The 12,830-nt window shown below is 47.8% G+C and overlaps 1 protein-coding gene across 1 annotated transcript in view; it reads right to left on the bottom strand.

Moving 5' to 3' along the window:
* Nucleotides 1-12,830, bottom strand: part of TMEM132B (transmembrane protein 132B) — a 254,690-nt gene that overhangs the window by 240,894 nt on the left and 966 nt on the right. The window lies entirely within an intron of this gene.

The following is a 12,830-nucleotide window of genomic DNA, read 5'->3' as shown; positions in this document are numbered from 1 at the left end:
CCGTCCCTGCTATTTGAGAAGACTTTGAATAAACTGTTTGCAGCTGATGTACTTTTCCAACACGGATCTCTTTTGTTATGAAGCCTGTCTCTGATGAGCAATAGAAAAATATTGTTGACAGGGGTGTACTTTTCCATCAACTCAGAAATATCATTTTGCAGAATATTTTCACAGCTCAGCAGAAGGTGGAAAGAAAGACAGTATTATGACTACATAAGAAAGAAAAAAAATAATTCATTATAATTAGCTTATAGTAGTTTTCGTATTGGTTTTGGCTTGCTTAAATGAGGTTCTTTACTAGTTAGAGCCCAATCTGACTTAAAAAGCCTTCAGGCAAAACTCACATTAATCGAAGATTAACCTGGGTAACACATTCAGAATTTGGCCAAAAGACTTTAGAATGATGCTTATATTCACAAAGCAATGACAAGAATCACCAGTCATCTTAAAATTATTACTTTTAAGTGCCCTTGGGTGCACAATCAGCCAGGTGCTTTGGGATGCATCACCCCAGCTCAGATGCAAGGAAGGAACTGTCACATCCTGACAAACGTCACCCTGCGAGCGTTTATTGTGGGACTGGAAGCACAAGGACACTGCTGACTTCCAGGAGGACAGAAACACCGGGAACCACCGTGCTGGAGCATCCATCACGCCGCTACCACTGTGCCCCGGGAGCAAGCAGGGGACATGTTCACACGGGCACTTCACACAACCGCACCGTAATTGAGCTCGCTCCGGTGTGCTGTACCCGTTGATTCATGGGGAGGCTTTGATGTGCAAATTAATCATTATAACTTTTAATTGAGCTAATGTAAGCATCATATGTTGCTAATTACACAATGCAAGGGGGAAAAAAAAAAATATCGCAAATGAATTTAACTGCTTAATCTAATCAGGATGGCAAGTTGTGTTTTAATTACAAATTGTTGTGTAGCAGCAAAGCATCTGCTGCAATTCAACAACTCCGGTCCCAAAGCAAAGCCCTGCTGCATCTCACTCACATGCTCAGCACCCAGCTCCCTTCCCCACAGCCCCAGCCCACAGCAAACGCTGGGCCAGGCCAGTGGCACGGACCCAGGTGGCTACAGCCTTGGCTGGGGACAGTGGGTGCAACCCTCCAGGGGCAGAGGGGACGTGCCACCTGCACCTAGCTCACAGACATGCCCACCCTGAACACCCCTCCCCTGCAACTTCTTGCAACAAGGGCTGGCTCCTTATGGACACCTTCGAGCTCGCCACATTCAAACCTCGCTTTTTGTAATCCCTCTTTTAATCTGAATGACCGTTTTGACATGTGTAGGCAGAAATCTTTACAATCTTCCACCAACTCAATGCCTGACAATTCATATAAGCGAAAAATCAAGCAGCACCTTTGGAGCCTGTTTCATCTATGTCCTTACAGTTAAGAGGAAAGGAAAAAAATAGGAAATGCATGAAAAAATAAAATGAGATTACAAAAAAAAAAAAAAACAAACACTCCTGGATTTTGTCATCTGAGGTTGTGCCTGGAGCAAATTTTTACAACCAGATTAAAATCCCTGAATACTGTGGGTTTTAATGGAGACACTGATACAGCCAAGCAGCTATAGCATGGCAATGCACCTGCATAATGCATTACCTTGAGAATGTATTACCGTGAGATATGTGACTATGACAATGTTCACCATCCAACTCCACCTGCGGCGAAGAAAAACATCCACTTGCTGATAACTCTGCTGGTAATTAACTAGAGAGTTTCAGGGAGGAAAGAATACCTCTGAAATGTTAAGGCAGATACATGACATCTAAAAAGCAAAGGCAATCTTTTTTTCCCTGATATTATTTTTTAATTTGATACATCTTCTATTTGTCAAAAGATAAAAAAAAAAAAGCCCCACAGACTCTAAGCACATTAATGTGCTGTAGATTTTGCCAGTTATCCACATTAAAGCAAAAACCTGTAGTATTTTTGGGTTTTTTTAAACACCAGGGGGCTGATTACTGTGAAAAGATCTTAGGTTTCTCCCACTAAGTGGACAGATGGATTGCCACTTTTGCAACTTCTTTTTCACAGGGTTGAATTCAGCTGCTGGTGGGAGCCTCCGGTCCAGCGCTTCCCAGCATCCTTGCTCTCCTCACACTCGCCGTCTCACTTCCCAGCCCGAGGCTGGGGTACAGAGGAGGGTCTCCGCATGGCACAGGGATGCACACCTGCCCCCCAAGCCAAAGGGAGCACCCGGCCACATGAGCATCACCGGAGCGAGGGAATGGCACCTGCACACCAGAGCCTCTTCCCTGGATTTTTGTGCCAAGGAAGATGGTGGTGGTACTACAGAGAGAAATGCCCCCAGTGCCAGCCAGACCAAAAATCAGATCTCTCCAGCATTCCAGTAAACAAGCTGGAATTTCAAGGGTTTTACAAGGTGACAAGGAAACAAAAAGCATGGCTAGACACAAACAATCTCCTTAACTATTTTTTACAAGTGAAGTTTATGAAGTGAAAACTGAAACTCTTGCTGGCAGACTTCATCCCTGCTACCCTGACAAGCTAGGTGAGCCCACTTGCAGCGGTAAGTGACACATGGAAGGTCATGAACATTTTGGGTCTTAGGCCAGCAGCTACTGTATTCACAGCCCAACATTCTCACAGGTGAAACACAGAAGGAAGAGAGTTGGGAGAAGAACTTGGAAGAAACTTCTCAGCGTGCAGGGAAGGGAACTGCTTAATCAAAAGGCGCTTTTTAGGAACCAGTCCTCTGAGGGGACACTGCCTTACATGCTGGCTGTTGGCATCATCCCGCTGCAGCCCAGGGACTGCAGTCCCTTTAAGACAAGGATGAGGGACAGAAGGAGGAAACACTCAGTTTGATCATTTGATCCAAGGAAGTAAAAAAAAAAAAAAAAAAAATACAAAACCAAAACACACCATATGAAAAGCAAACTCCCAGCCCCAGGAATGACTAAGCACAGAGCCAGGCAAGGCAGGCACCGGGCTGGCGAAGGCAGCCACACAACACAGCACATTGCCAGATCCACATTGGCTCGGAAGGTATACCATACAGAAATGCCATTTCGGGGGGGGGGGGGGAAAAAAAAAAAAAAAAAAAAAAGGCAAAACAAAACATCCCAAATCTAAAAATAAGGACCCGTTTCTTTAGCAAGCCACATAAACTGTCTATGGTGCTGCTTATAAGTGATCCTGTGCGTCCGTATCTCCAGCTGATGCACAGATAGCAATATATGGGTCAATAATAGTTTATCTAAAGATATGTGTCAACCCATCTCTCATCCACTCTCAGACAAACCTTCTACAATAGCCACTTACTTTAACCCTGAATTATCTGCCTCTGCTCATCCTCAGGGAGAAGCAGCACAGCAGAGAAAGAAGCAGGCAATTCCCTGTGATCTGAAAACTCACTTTCTAAATCAAATCAATTTTTCTAACGCAATTTGCCTAATCTAAATCACTGACCCATGCATTTTCTCACAATCCTTTGACAAGAACTGCACCAATTGAAGCAAAGCTAAAACACTTCAACCAGACCAATTCATAGAAGTCTTTAGAGGAATTCCTTCATCGCTGTAATTAATTCTCTAAGTACCACAGTGGGATGCTCTGAATTCAAGCCCAGTCCAAGGAGTAATGATTATACTAATGGGAGAAGCTGTGCAGTAAATAAATGCAAGTGCCCTGCTGAAAGAGATCATTTTCAATAGGAGACTGCCATTCAGGAAGATAACTGTGTTTTGGAGATAATAACTCAGATGATGAAGTCCCACAGACTGGAGTCTGATATGGCAATTCCCAGACTCCACACACCTAACCGGGCTGAGCATTTTGACAGATAGACTTTAGAGCTGGGGCTGCTCCTGCTCGCCACCCTTTGCTCATGACTGCCACCGTGATCGTTGCCGCAGACATGAGACCACGGAGCCAGCTGGAACGGCAGCAATACAGGGTCAGTTCAGCCCCCCTCCCCACCTAACCTTCAGCTGGGGCTGAGCATCAGCCACGCACCGGGAGCGGCGGGGAAGAGCAGCAATTTATCAGCAGCTTTTTAAGCGCATTGGACCACGGGCACACGGGAGGGCTGAGGGCTTTTCAGCCATGACAAAAGTAAACTGCTCGTGTCGGACGGGCTTGCCAGGACTCTGCAGCTTGTGGGCAAGGCCCCTGTACGGGGCGTTCGGCCAGGGCACATGGGGAGCCCGGCTGCTGATACACGCTTGGACTTGGCTTTTTCGGCACCGCTAGCCACGGGAGGGCTAGTGGGGACTGCCACACAGCAAGCAAGAAGGTGTGGGGACAGAGAGCCTAGGAGAGTTTGGGAAACTATCTAAAAGTCTGATGGTTAGTTTAAGAACCAAAGCAATGACTTATCTTTGACTTTCGCTTTTTGTTAATTGGCTAAATGCAATAAAGCTTTCTAATGCATTTAATGTGTTGGGCTGCAATATGCTCAGAGAAAGGAAGATATTTTAACTCTGGATGAGCAGGATGCTTTGAGGAGACATGGCTGAAGCTGCACACAGGAGCTGGTACTTCTCAAAGCCCCGCATCCCTCAGGGCTTACAGCAAACATCACTAATCTCCTTATGGCACTAATAGTGTTGCAAATATGAAGGATTTTGTGGTGAAATAAGGTGCGCAGTGTGGACATCCAGGTTTTAAAAGGGCACGTCTGAAGAATAGCTCCTCAGTGCAGTCCCTGAAAAGATGTCCCCAATCCCTGTGGGCTGCCCAGCTCCACCACACCAGGGAGGTGATGGGGTGGGCACCACAGGCTGGACTCTGCTTTGTAGGAGAGTCTTTGATTTCAGCAATAAAGAAAGTTAACTCCATCCTTTCATTTCTGCTTAGGACTTCACATAACTGTTTTAATGGGCTGGTGCAAATTAAACTCAGCAAAAAAAACAAGTGTTAAATCAGCTCTTCCCTTTCCTCATGGCACTCAGCCTGATGATGCCAACTCTGGGGCAGCCTGAGACAACCCTGAAACCCATCCACATGCTTCAGCAGCACCCATGATGGGGCTTGGAGATGCCAAGGGGCTCAGCTGCCAAAACAAGCCAGGGCTGAGCCATGGAAGAAAAGGTGACTGATCAGTGCTCAGCACATGGGGGCCAACAGACTGGCCACGCCACCTCAGCAGCCTCCCATCCATCCAGGGTGAGCCTCACTCCTCAAAGAGCAGCAGCAGCAAAAAGAAGGAGAAAAAAAAAAAAAAAAAAAAAATCAGCTGCTTTCAAAAAATAACCCCAGATTCCAGCTTCACCCAACACCTCTGCTCTCCCAGCCAGCAGGGCTTTAGCCATGGGACCGATGGGAAAGCACAGACAACGTCTTTGATGGAGCCTGCTCACTTCTCTGAAGCCCTTTGAGATCTACAGATGGAAGAACAATGAATGATTAATAGCTGAATAAAAAAAAAAAAAAGCCTCGACTGCAATAAAATTCATGCTATCTTCTGGTTTTCTCTTGCTTGTTTTTCTTGTTTAATGGAGTTGAGCCTGTTTTTGTACCAATACTCATGCTAATATCTTTCAGTGGGCTACTCCTAAGCAAAAGACAGGAAATGAGTAACTGAGCTGCATTTAAAAAAAAAAAAAAGAGGAGGAAACCTTTGTATATTAATTCTCATAGCTGTCAGAGATGAGGATTTAATAATGTTAGTAACTAAGCTACTCCATTATTTCCAAACACCTTGGAGGAGAATGTCTTAGTGGGAGATGAATTAGTGCAAGTGTAACTGCCTTCTGAGTATTTTCAGAGCATAATCTATGGTTCATCACCACGTGCATTTCAAGTCCTTGCCCTTTATTCTCCAAATAACCTCCAACTCTAAATGTGTTTATATGCCAAGTTCAGCTCCTTCTTTTGAGTGTTTCCCACTTGCTGTTTAACCATTTGTCCGGGTTCGGTTTTGGACGGGTGATAAAGATGGAAAGTTGTGGATTCAGGTCATCCAATAAATGATAGAATGAAGCAGAGAAGAAAAAACGTAGGTGGAATATGGGAGAGGTCTAATCGGCTGTGAAACGCTCTGCCAAAGGAAGCAGCAGAAGTCCTGCTGCCTGCATCACTGAAAACCAGCCACGCTCAGGAACAGGCTGTACTGAACAACCATCAGAGATGGGAAAGGCGGCTTATTCACCAACTTTTCCAGCTCTAATTCCCATGACTTGGGGATGGCTGAGGCATGCTGGCCTTCGAGCTTGCCCTGATGCTTCCAGAGCATTTATACCATCCTCTCTAGATGCCTCTGTTGCAACATTTTAAAAGCCCATTTTATTGTGCGGGTCTGCATTGTGTCCTTTTTGCACTCAAAGACAGACAATCAGACTTTCTGCGTTTATCTGTCCTCTACCCCAGGCTCTCTAAGTCCCTTTCAAAACCACTGTGTCTGCAGAGTCAGGGGCAGAGGCACCGAGGGCTGATGGCAGTTGTCTCTCGCCACAGCAGGCACTCACACTGGCCAGGGACTTGCCCCACGCACACATCCAGGCCAGCTCCTTCAAAAACTCATCTTGGACTCGCTTTTTTTTCAGTCAAAAACCTGAGTACAAAAGACAGTCCGCAGCTACCAACTATTTACTGAGTTTCTAATTACTGCTCGTTGCATAGAAACCTGCTCCATCTGCTCAAGGGTTCCCTTTTAGGGTGCATGGACTCCATCTTTTTTTGGTGCGAGTTTCATCTTTTTTTTTGAGCTACAGCATAAACGTTTGTTTCAAGAACTGCAGCATCCATTAAGCAGCTCTCCCTCACCATCGTGGCAAAGGTCTTGCTGCTAAGCAAAAGCTGTGGCTAATTGACAACAACTCCTAAACCAAGATATAAAATAGTTGCGTCTGTCACTCATGCAAACAGCTGGTTTCAGCAGCCCAACTGCTAAATAATGTAAAATGGTTCATTTTTCTGACTTGGGGAAGATCTTTTATGAAAGGAATTAAAGGCTCTGGTGCTACAGAGCCATGCCCTGATCATTCCTGCATCTTAAAAATCTAACATAGCCCATAAAATTCATAAGTAACATAAACCCTGTTTCTTCCACTACTCTCCCAATCAGAAAAACTGGATTTAAATCACCTGCTGGCAGGTTTATTACAGGGCCCACAAGCAGATAAGGTCCTGTGCATCAGCCCTCTGCACTTAACAGGAAATAAATCTCTGCTTTGCCATCTGTTTTTGAAATGTTCCCATACAAGCAAAACAAAAAAATCCAAATATATCTGCACCTCTAATTTAATCTTCTGAAGGATTTTATTTCCTCGGTAATGAGGATGACATTTCCCCTCTGAAGCAGAAAGGTTTTTCCTCTCCAGGCCAATTCCCTCCCGAGCTCCCTCAGCCCATGGCCAAACTCTCCCAACGTTGGGTAGATTGTGCAGATAAATGAGCTCAAGATAGGGACAGCTGCTCGGCCAGAGGCACCATCTCCCACAGAATCCACTGGGAACACTCTCTTTGGAGCCTCCCGAGCCCCTTGGCTTGGCCAGAGTAAGGATTTTGGCCCCTGCTTCTCCATTTAGCCCCAGTTTGAATTGCATCAGTGGGGTTTTCCCAGCGTTTCTTTCCATCCAGGGCAGGTTTGTGGCACTGTCGCTGATGTCAAGCTAGAGCTGCCTAGCACGGGTGGTTTTACACCATCCCCTCCCTGTGACTGCACCTCTGGTCCCCACACAGTCTGTAACCCAAGGGCAGCACCATGCGCCAGGGCAAGAGGACATGGCCATGCAAAAGCAGAGCCCCAACTACCCTCTCCCCAAGATTTAGCATCTTCGTCACCAGAAACTCATCCTTCTGCCGTTGCAGGTCTCCTCCACCACAGGGGAAGCGATGGGGCCGAGCGGCTCTCGAGGGCCAGTTGGTGCAGGCAGGGTGAGATGAGCAGAGCTGGTTTAAACGCAGTTTCCAATTAGTCTACTCAGCAGATGGCAGCCTCATGGAAACCCCTCTGCCCCTGGCTATCCCTCATCCCCCCAGGGCACACTTTTGCTTCACCCCTGACTACCATCATCACAAAAAAAAAAAAAAAAAAAAAAAAAAAAAACACACCTCAGAAAAAACAGAGTTAAAATCAAATGCTACACTTTGTTTTTCTCTGCTTGCCTGAAGTTGCTAGAGACAAGACAGGACGTAATCGCCACTTTTAAAATCATCTCCTATGACAGGCAAATTGATCAAGCAGGGAGGCTGGGCTGCTTTTGAACTTGAACAAACTGATTTTCCATGAAAGATGGTGTTTACATTGCCTCTCAATAGCCTGCTGAAATATGCATACCTCTTGCCATTTCATCACCAAAATTTGGGAAGAAAGAACATTTAAAAAAAAAAAAAAAAAGAAGAAGGAAAGTGTGCTTGAATCTGGAACACATCATAAATTCATGAAGCTCTCTGAAAGCTGTCAGAAACAAACACGTTTACATAAACAAAGAAAAGCTGAAAGTATGCTGCAAGAGAGTTTTTGGATAGCGCGGAAGAAACGTTAATATTTACATTGCACCCGAGACTCAAGTCCATCGTGCAAGGTACTGTGCAAACAGTGAAGTCCCTCCATGCCGAGTTTACCGACCGCAGACACTCGCATCGCTTCTCATTGCGGCACTCTACGTCACTGAGAGGAATGGAAATACCCTGGGAAAGCCAGACACCGAATCCACCCCTGGAAGTTATCTCAGAGGACCTCTTTGCTTGCAATTTCTGCCTGCCCATCCTCACGTGGGAACCGCTTCCTCTGAAATGCCAGCTGGGAAACTCCCGACAGCATGAAATCAAAGCATCTTCCACGACATCTAGAGCACCACACGGTAACTCACACTCCCCGGGCTCCGTGGCACTTACTGCAAGAGGATTTGACAGCCGCAGTCAGGAAAGCATCTCCGTTACCACCATGTGCCAGCACATCAGCTGAGCCACTGACAGGGGTAAGTGCTAATGCTATGCCAACAAAGCAAGTCACCGCTTGTCATTAGCAAACATTAGTTAAATCTAGGCGGGGGGGGGAGAAGGGGGAAATCAAGTTCAGCGAGTTTAATTTGTTGAGCTGACAGTATTTATTTCAGTGGGATGTTTATTAACGCCAGAATATTTTAGTTTCACTTGCTTCCCACAAAACAGAGGAGTTTACCACCTCCCGTTTGCTCCCCAGCCGCACCTCTGAGACAGGACAGGGTTGCAGCCAACTGCATGAGTGAGACACGCTGCTTGGAGAAGCCACCTCCCCATCGCAGCAAAACTTGTGCTCCTTATCAGCCTCGACTGCTGAGGTCGGGAAGAGCAGCACCATGAGCTGTCATAACCCAATGCTACAAGTAACAATACGCTTCTGCTTCCTCCGCTGTTCAGCAAAGTGACCCTCTGGGGCAGCAGCCAGCACGGTCTCCTGAGCAGCCAGGCTGCAAAGCAACTTTCTGAGGAGCTGCAGAGGAGGGCAGGAGGACCCTGACTCACTGTGGGGTCACCAGCATGGAAATCTCCATCCCAGAGGCACAAGTGGCAAAACCCTACGTAGCCCAAATCCCTGCCATGCTCCGTGGCGCACAGACTCCGCTCGCCAGGCTCTTTGAAATGCGGGAGTCCTTGCCCAGAGATGCTGTGCACACCAGACATCTGCCTGGGCTCAAAGGTGACCAAACCCATGATGGCAAACCCATCACAGCAATTAAACAAATGGATTCCATCTGTGATCCAAAAATCCTGCCTGAGACACAAAGCATGTCCTGGGCGCTGCGAACAGCTGCTCTGACCTCCTGCAGCTGCTCCTGAACTCTTACCTTCCTCGCCACGCTAAGCTGCTTTAAACACAGAGGTAATAGGGCTTGGAGTGAGAGTCTTGGAGCACCTATCATTCCCAGTAATAAAATACAGCAAATTAATTGCACTTTATTGATTTTTTTTTTTTAATGTAACTATTTTGGCATTCAAAGCTCAAGAGATTCTATTGATCAGTCAAAATCAGGTGTCAGTGAAAGGAGTTTTATGACCAAGCCTGACAAATTGAAGAAAATAATCAAAACCTGAAAACAGCGAGTGATGTGGACTTCCCCATTTCAAATATACAAAGGCTGCTGCAACATCAGTGACAGGATATTTTTGAAGTGAAAAATGCTGCGCAGGGCAAGTCACACAGTTGCCTCCTGCGTTCCCAGAGAGCCCAACACCGATCACAGCAGCGACGCATAAATCCAGAGCAGCTTCACTGACTTCAGAGGAGCTGCTCTAGATTTACACTGATGGGAAGTAAAATCAGAATATCTGAAATATATTGCTCTAATGGATACTGGAGTGAGAGCCAGTACAATAATTTCAGACTTCTCCCCCCACCACACTATCCCCCAAATCACATCAGTTTGGACAGTCATTGCATAAAATGTTGATATCTGCACAAACGTGGGGAAAATAACCTACATCTCAACAGTTTGTACGATCACATTCTGCAAATCTATTGTACAGTAGATAATACAAGTCTTTCATTTTTGTTCCTGAAGATCCTCTGCATAAAAAAATGCCTCCATATTATGTAGAGTGATACAGGGACACATAATAAAATAAGCATAATGTCTCCCCACACACGCCTCCCCGGAGCCAGAGTCTAAAAAGCAATTCACAGGTCCTTCCCCACGCACGCATCACGACAGCCCAAGTGCATCTCACAGGGGCTGAGGCAGTCGGTTCCTTCGATAAGCTTTGCACACCCCGTCCCCCCCCGCCGCCAGCCCCGAGTTCCCACGCCTGCGCCGAGGTGCGCGGCACTGCCCGCGCCGGTGAGACAGCATCGGGCAGGAAAACAAAACATTCAGGTAATTCATCCAGGGCATTCACAGGATACCTATTCATACAACCTCGGAGACAGCTCCGCCACCGCCGCCAGCAAGGAAGGCGGCCAAAAACCCTGCCTAGATGCCAGCAACAAACGGGGGCCCGCTGCCAGCAAGAGACATCCTCGAGCTCGGCGTGAGCGGCCTTCGGCTGCCAAACACACACGCACACCCTCTGCTCGCAGCCGCACGCGCGCCAGCAGCCAGGCCACCAGAGACCCGGGGACAGGAGAGTGATCTCTTAATTGGACCTTCACAAAGCTATTTAGGGGACCTGCCTGACAGGCAAACAAATGCCACCCGCTTCGAAGATGCTGGAAGAAACGAAGCCAGCGCACCTCCGATCCCCGAAACGCAGCCTGCCCAGAGCCGGCCCCGGCAAGGGGGAAGGGAGCAAAGGCAAATAAATAGAGAAAAATGGCAAGTGCCCAACGCGACCGTCTGTGTGAGCTGGGAGCTTTGCAGAGATGGCAGCACCACGGCATGACTCATGCAGGTGTCTCTCCCATCTGCAACAACCCAAACCAAGATGTGGTTCGTTAACCCCTGTAATCCAGAGGATAAAAGGCAACTTGGAGCTCAGCGAGCCACGGGAAGGTCAGCGCAGCCCCCGAGGGAGGCGTTCCTGGGCACTGCCGCCACTCTCCTCTTTCGGAAGAGGTTTCCCCAGATCCCAAACCCCCTCTCCACACGCAGACGTTGCTGCGGTCCAGCCCAGGGGTGGGACAGGGCAGGGGCAGTGCTCCGCTGTGAAAGCAAAGGGATGCTAGAGAGGAGAGAGAGGCACAAGCTGGGGCTGGATTCATTATTCACAGCTTGAGCTGAAAGCGCACTGCGAGTTTCTAACGTGCACATTGTGCAGGGAGGCATTCAAAGAGCAAGGGAGAGGGATGGGTACGACGGTAGGTTTGCAGCTACAAACTGTTTCAAAGTGGGTTTCCATATGTTTAAGGACTCAGAGAGCTGGAAGAATTACTCCCACAGCCCAATCTCACCATGGTAGCTACCCACACAGAAGGAGATGGGAGGGGGGAATATCAGCAAAAAGATTATCATTAATGTGTCAATGCAATAAAAAAAAAAATACCACAAAAAAAAAAAAAAAAACCACAGAAAGCCTGCTTCATTGCTGCTCTTAACTCCTCGAATAAAAGGAGAGCTTTTCACAGTACAGGGCATCACACTGGCAACGGAAAGCCACAGCTCTGCCGGGGCAGCACTGACCCGCAGGCAGCACATACCCTGCACCCCAAACCCTGCGCCCCACGCTCTGCACCCCAGTCCCTGTGCCCTGCTCAACAGGATTTCCAAGCGCTCCTGTGGCCACACACACGCCAGGGGAAGGAGGGAGCCGGAGGGCAGGGGCAAGCAGTTGCTTTCTGGGGCAAGCAGTGAAAAGATCCCCTTCTGTCCCTCACACATGTGCCCCCAAGGCTGTCCCTCCTTCCTCACAAATTGTTCCTACTGTCCCTGTAGGGACCCTTCCTGAAACACTTCCCTACCACAATGCATTCCCTGTGCCCTCCCCAGGAACAACAGCTGCTGCTATTACCCCTCCCACGGATCACTCCTTTTTCACCTAAAATCCTCGCTTTTAGGCATATTCCTAAAGCCCCACTGAAGTTTCCCCAGCAGCCCAGGCTCCACGCTACCGCCAAATGCGAGCACCATCCCGAGCAACAGTAAAGGCAAACGAATTGCTGAGCAACTTCAGCACTGATGCACCTTAATTAATTTGCTTTTAACAACCCCTATTTATTAAGAACAACATCTGCCAGGGAGCTCACATAAGCAAGCGGAGAAAAACGCGCCAGGAGAGAAGTCCTGCAAAGACTTTCCCGGGGGCAGCGCTTTGGCTTGCCAGCCTGGGGGTGAGCCTTTCCCCAGCAAACGCCCACAACTGGGACCCAAAAGGCCGCTCCCGGGTTCAGCTGGGGGGCAAAGGGGAGGGGGGAAGGAAGAGACAAATAAAAGGAAAAAAAGCAAAATGCTCCAAGCCGCACTCTCCCAAGCCCCAGGTGCGCTGC

Source organism: Tyto alba, unplaced genomic scaffold (genome assembly GCF_018691265.1).
Source record: "Tyto alba isolate M040663 unplaced genomic scaffold, T.alba_DEE_v4.0 Super-Scaffold_44, whole genome shotgun sequence".
In the NCBI taxonomy this organism is placed as follows: Eukaryota; Metazoa; Chordata; class Aves; order Strigiformes; family Tytonidae; genus Tyto; species Tyto alba.
The sequence above is the reverse complement of the archived record's forward strand: the minus strand, read 5'-3'. Positions and strand labels throughout refer to the sequence as shown.